This window comes from Pinus tabuliformis, chromosome 2_1 (genome assembly GCF_031772625.1).
Source record: "Pinus tabuliformis cultivar Carrire ecotype Pingquan chromosome 2_1, CPIR1, whole genome shotgun sequence".
Classification (NCBI taxonomy): Eukaryota; Viridiplantae; Streptophyta; class Pinopsida; order Pinales; family Pinaceae; genus Pinus; species Pinus tabuliformis.
In genome coordinates, this window is record NC_142299.1 from 862,140,983 (window position 1) to 862,147,988 (window position 7,006).

The window sequence follows — 7,006 nt, forward strand, 5'->3', positions numbered from 1 at the left end:
TGAAGTCAATCCAACGAACCGTTTGCAAGATATCGACTGCCCTAGTTTTATGCCAGAAACTGCTGAAACTGAAGCTGCAACTATAGAAGTAAAGATTGACTTGCGTGGCCTAGAAGATCTCCTCATCTGAACTGCGCTGTAGGTTCATCTGAACCTCCTCTAGAAGCCAAAACTTTTGGTGGTGGAATGAAGTCAATTCGACTGTCGGTTTGTGAGATATGGTATGCCCTAGTTTGATATTGAAGCCGCTAATGCTGATGCTATTGATCTAGGGTTTGCTACTGCTGATATGAATCAGATTTATTGTACTATTTCTCTCTGCTGAATTATTGAAGATAAAAGAATATTTGATCAGAGGGTTTCCCCACACATTGTGGGGTTTGTCCCTGGCTAGCCGCCACATCTTGTGTCTCTTGTCTTGGCTTGTTTTCTGTCGATCGTTTAATGTTCTATCTGCACTTTACTTTATGTACATGTGATTGCTAATCGGTGGAATATAATAAGAAAAAGAAGTAAACTGTTATAAGCATAGAACATACCATAACTTAACAAATTGCAATATGATTCTTAGAACAAAAGTTATGAAAATTTTCCCTAGGTCACCTATTTAGGATGTAATTCGAGAGTCTGTAAAAGCCCTAACTTCCTCAGATCATATATCTGAACATATAGTGAGGCAAGATCGAAAATTTAGACCCAAGGTTCAGACCAATTTTTTCTCAAATGGGTTTTCTATTTAGCTTCTGAAACTTCGTAGAGAAAACAATATAGCGAAAATTCTACACTGACCTGTTTTAGATGAAATTTTAGAGCTTGCCAAAACGCTAACTTCCTCAAATCATATCTCCAAAAATAGAGTGAGACAAGATCTGAAATTTGGACCTAAGGTTCAAAGAGATTTCTTCTCAAATGGGTTTTTTTTTTCACTTCTGAAACGTTGCATAAACATAGTTATAGTGACAATTCCACGATGACCTGTTTGGATCAGCGAAACCCTAGAATCCAAAGCTCTGATACCAAATGTTATGAAACCAACTCACAAAAAGATAGAAAGGATAGATAAACGCCTTAGAAATAATCCTTTTCGAGGGGGCAACCTCCTTTACATTACACAAATGAATAATTCTTGGATGATACAAATGAAAAGACCTCCTTTCTATATATGGGAGTCTAAGGGGTCATAATATAATCAGAGCCGACATAACAATAATAATGTAAGGGCACAATAATAACAATAGTGGGCTTCTATGGGGCACAATAATAACAATATGGGGACTACATGGGCACCATAATATAATAAGGGGGTTATACTAATAACAATAAGGCGTTACGCTAGTAGTATAGGGACCTAACAATGTGCCAAACATCATCGGAGCTCCCAGGCATCAGGTCTTTTTCAAAAATTAATTTCAAAGGAGTTACGAAAAGTCCAACCCCTGAAATTATTCATAGAACTTAGATGCTAGGTCTGATCTATGCCCTTGGTTATTTTGGGTCCCTAGGACCATGTTCCAGTCACATCCAAAGCTCTCTCCATCGTCTCTTTTTCAAATTGCATATATAACTTAGTTATGATGTCTCCTTCCTCTGAAATACCCCCTAAAACTTGGTTTCTTGATCTTGTCTTTACATGCTTGATTCTATTGGTTTTCTCATCCAGGCACTAACATATATGATCCCCTTTCACCAGCACATCTCTCCAAATTACAATTATGGAGGAGTTTTGAAATTTCAACCTCTGAAATACTTCCCATGTGGTTTCTTTACAACACTAAGTGCTAAGGCTTGCTATATTCCCTTGGTCCTTTGGGTCCTCTCGACCAAACACCAAACAATATCAAAGCCCCTTTCATCTGATCGTAACTTCCTAATAAAATAATTACACAGGAGTTACGAAAACTCCAATCTCCGAAATTTTGACCTCTGTGATGATGTCGTTATCACTACATGGCTTCTCCTTAGTGGTGACATGTGTCACATGGATTTTCCCTATTACACCACCAACAATTCTAAATCTAACTCCCATGTGTCCTTTGTACTGTCACGTCATGCAAATGTCATCTTCCTTGTTAGCTTCTTAGGGCTAATCACATACTGCCATGTGTCCTATTAGAAGAGAGAGAAATGGGTCACTCGGTCCTTTTTTTTTCAACGAATTAATTTGTATTTCCTCTTCCTTGCAAACCTCAGTGCTTTCAAATAATTGCAATTTATAAGGACTTATGAGTTTCCGATATCCAAATTTTGGAACCTACGAATTTCTCACCTGCTCTGATTTTCGATACGTTTCCTGCCAGCCCTTCCGATAATTGGCTCTAATATTCAGCCTACTCCTTTCAGGTCTCTTTTAAATAGAATATCGAGGTCCTGATGGCTCCTTTATTCTGATATTCATCCTTCTGAAATTTGACTCTCGACATTTGACCTGCTTCAAAGGACTCCAAGATACTTTACTTCGGTTATCCATAACTTTTGATCCAAGAGGCCATTTTCAGACTTCCACATATGGTTGGAAATATATTTCAAAGCACTTTCCAATGGAGAAGGTCTGATGTATGCTTTGAGCCTGTTTTCTTCCTGAAAAATGATTGCAAGATCTCTGCCATTCTTCCACCTTGGATCTTCTTCTTCTTCTTAGAACCTACTCTTCGGAGGTATTTCGCAAGGGTCGACATACCATTGGAGAGATCATTTAGAGCACTAACCAACTGTGCCATCTCCAAGAGTATCTAAGTTGATCTCTTGAGGTAGAAACTCCTATGAAGTCTGGGACTCCTAACCACCATAGTCATCATTTTATGGCTTCTCTAATAAGCCTACTATTGTGGTGATTCTCTACCAGATATTGCAGCAACCATAGGACACTCTGTGAGTTTGACACATAAAGCACATCAAAATAGCCCAACTACCATTACAACTTGTTAGACCAGGAGGTAACTCCTCAAATCAAAACTCATATTATTCATTCAGGTTGTTCATTATTATATACAAGAGGGAGTGACTATTCGGTTCATCTCCCAATGACTCTCTATCTTCTCTATTATTTATTTACATTAATTATAGTTGTACACCTAATCCCTTTGATTAGGTGTCAACATTCCCCCCTTAATCTGAAGGGATGTTGGTGGGTCCAAGCATCATTTTGAATCTTTCAAGCTTTTCTCTTCTAAGTGCTTTGGTGAATATGTCTACAATTTTCTCATTAGTGGAACAATGGCAGAGATGGATTGTTTTGGCCTCAACATGATGTCGAATAAGATGATATTTAGTATTGATGTGCTTTGTTCGATCATGGAACTTTGGGTTCTTGGCCAAATTTATTACAGAGGTATTGTCAATCATGAGTGGAGTTGATTGTACTTGTTTTACCGACAAATCTTTAAGAATTTTCCTGAGCCAAACAATTTCTTTTGTTGCCCTAGCTGCTGCCACATATTCTGCGTCTGTTGTGGAATCTACTGGAACTGATTGTTTGCATGAACTCCAAGAGATAGCTCTTGATCGAAGACTCATAGCATAACCTGAAGTAGATACCCAAGTTTCTTTGTCTCCATCAAAGTCTGAATCAGAGTATCCAATCAAGCTAAAGTCACCCACCTATGTATACTTGATTCCAAAATCTTGAGTTCCCTTCAAGTACTTTAGAACTCTTTTTGCAGCATACCAATGTCCCTCACAAGGCTTTTGCATAAATCTGGAGAGGATTCCAACAACAAACGAAATGTCTGGTTTGGTAGTAGTTAGGTAGTTGAGACTTCCTACAAGCTGTCTATACTTTGTTGCATCCTCAAATTCTTTTCCTTCAATGGATGTGAGCTTTAAGTTTTGTTCCATTGGAGTAGTCAGAGGATTGCATTCAGTCATGCCAAACCTGTTCAACAGATCTCCAATGTACTTCTTTTGAGAAAGGAATATGGACTTCGGATGTTGAGTTACTTCAATACCAAGATAGTAATGAACATAGCCCAAATCAGTCATTTCAAAACCTTTTTTCAATTCCTTCTTTATGGATGCAATGTAGCTTTCATTGTTCCCTGTCATCAAAAGATCATCTACATATACCAAAAAATATACAACTATTTTGCCAACTTTTTTGACAAACAAAGTTGCATCATCAAGATCATAATGTTTTAAATTGAGTTTCAGAAGATGTTCAGTCAGTTTTTCATACCAGGCTTGTGGTGCTTGTTTGAGGCCATACAAGGATTTCACAAGTTTGCATACTTTATGTTCATGTCCTTTCACAGCAAATCCTTTAGGCTGGGACATAAAAACATTTTATTTTAGATCTCCATTCAAGAAAGCAGTTTTTACATCCATTTGATGGACTTTCCAACCATTCTGAGCTGCTAGGGCAAAGAGTGTCCGGATGGTAGCCCATTTTGCTGTGGGGGAAAAATTTTCCTCATAATCAACCCCTTCCTTCTGTGCAAAACCTTTTTCCACAAGCATGGATTTGTGCTTGTCAAGTGAGCCATCAGCTTTATTCTTGTTCTTGTAGACCCACTTGCAGCCAATTGGTTTAGTTCCCAATGGAGGATCAACCAGCTTCCAAGTGCCATTATTTATCAGGGCATCATACTCCTTTTGCATTGCTTCTCTCCATTCATCATGAGAAGCAGCTTCTTTGAAGGAAGTTGGTTCAAAATCTGTAGACAAATTGAATTCACAATCATAAGAAACATCCATATCAACAGGTGAATCAGAGTCATCTACATTACCTCCATTTTGCTGGTTTGAATTTATAGTTCCTGTCTTTCCAACCTCATCAGGATGAACACTTTCAAGTGTCTTTGTCAGCCACTTTGGGGGACCTTTCTAAGATGGTCCAGGCTGCTCCGTTGATTGAGTTGGGACTGAATCAAGATTGAGTCTCCCAATTCTGTCAATCACATCACTCAAAGTATCATCCATTGTTGGAGTTTCATGTAGGGGAGAGAGTGCTTCAGAAGAAGATTCCACAGGTTGATCTAGTATAGGAATCCCCCCTTCAAGATGTAGAATCTAATTATCAAGTTATTGAAATGATTTTTCATTTGTGAATCTATCCAATCGATCAATTTGCCTTTCAACAACATTGTCAGTTTTGGATGATTCAAGAAAGATTACGTCTCTAGATACAACAAACTTTTTGTTGACTTCATCATAGAGATGGTATGCTTTGGAGGTGTTTGAATACCCCAGGAAGATACACTTATGAATTCTTGCACCAAGTTTGTTTCTATGTACTTTTGGTATCAAGGCATAATAGGTGGAACCAAAGACCCTGAGATTCTTTACTGAAGGAATGTGCCCATACCACATTTCATAAGGAGTCTTGTTTCTAATAGAATTAGATGGAAATCTATTCTTTATATATGCAGAACATAGAACTACATCAGCCCAAAACATCATTTTTACATTTTTGATGAACAACATGGAGCGTACCATATTTAAGATTGTTCTATTCATTCTTTCAGCTACACCATTCTGTTGGGGATTATAAGGCACAGTTGTTTGATGTTTGATCCCATGTTGGCGAAGATAGTTTTCAAATTCATTTGAAGTGTATTCTTTTCCATTATCAGTGAGAATAGAGCCAATATGAGATTGTGAATCATTTTCAATCCATGTATGAAAGTTCTTGAATGTTTGAAAAGCATTAGATTTGTTCTTCAATAAATAAACCCAACATATTCTGGTGTAGTCATCAATAAATGTCATCATATATTTATTTCCATTTGCAGAAGGAACAGGCATTGGACCACATAAATCTGAATGAATGAGTTCAGGTTTCTATGTGCTTTGGAGTGTGAATCATGAAAGAACTGTTTGCTATGCTTTCCTAGAATGCAAGCATCACATTGCTTAAGCTTCCTAGGAATTGTAGGCAAACCAGAAACACCATTTTTCTTCAACAAGCGGAGGCTGTCATAGTTCAAATGTCCAAATCTAGCATGCCATAATAAACTTGATGGAAGTGTACCTTCTTCATAATGAGAGTTGTATGAGAAATATTGTGCACGAGCAGAGGTACCCTGCAGCTTGAGAAACCTTTCTTCTTCTATCCTCGTCATGACAAGTCAGTGGTCAGATGCTTTTCTCATCTCAAGCTTGCCATCAAACATATGAATGGAGTGACCTTGCTGGTGGATGTGGACCAAGGACAACAAGTTTCTCCTAAACTGTGGGAGATATAGAGCATGATGTAGAAGAAAGTCTAAAAGACCAGGCAATTTAAGCCTAATTGTGCCAAGCCTTGATGGCTTGAGTTTTGATTGGTCTGCAAAGTACACTGCTCCATCAACATTGTCAGTAAATTATTCAAAAAAATCTTTTCTATGAGTCATGTGGAAAGTTGCTCCTGAATCAAGCAACCAATCATTTTTTGAAGAAGCAAGTGAAGCATTAAATAAGTCTTCATTTACTCCAATATTACATTGTGCCACAACATAATGAGCAGATTCAGGTTCTTTACCTTTGTCTATGTCATTATTTTTACCTTTGGGTTGGTTTCTTTGCTGCTCAATTTTTTCCCAAGGTAACTTGCATGTGGAGGCATCATGTGATCCATTTCTTTTGTAGTGTATGCAATGCAAATTTTACTTTTCTCCTTGAGAGTGTCTGCCCCCCCTGCCTCTAAAATATCTTCCTCTTCCTCTTCGACCACCTCTTCCTCTGGAAGAATCTTGGGCAAGATTCTTTTCTTTATGAGCAAGGAACACAGCCTCTTCAGAAGATTCAAGCGCTATCTTCTTTCCAAAAGCTTTCTCTCTTTCAGCAAAGTTTTTCACAAGAGAGTCAAAAGTAATATATTTGAGATTTCCATTTGCTTGCAGTGACTCAAGATAATTGGAGTAAGTAGGATAAAGTGCCTTGAGAAAAGCGATCAGAGGAATATCGAATTCAACCTTAGTGACTTTGATATCATGCATTATAGATTTTACTTCGGATGCAAGAGCAAGAGGATCATTATTTTGTAATTCAAGGGTGAAGAGTTTAATCATGAGTTGAACAACTTCAAGTG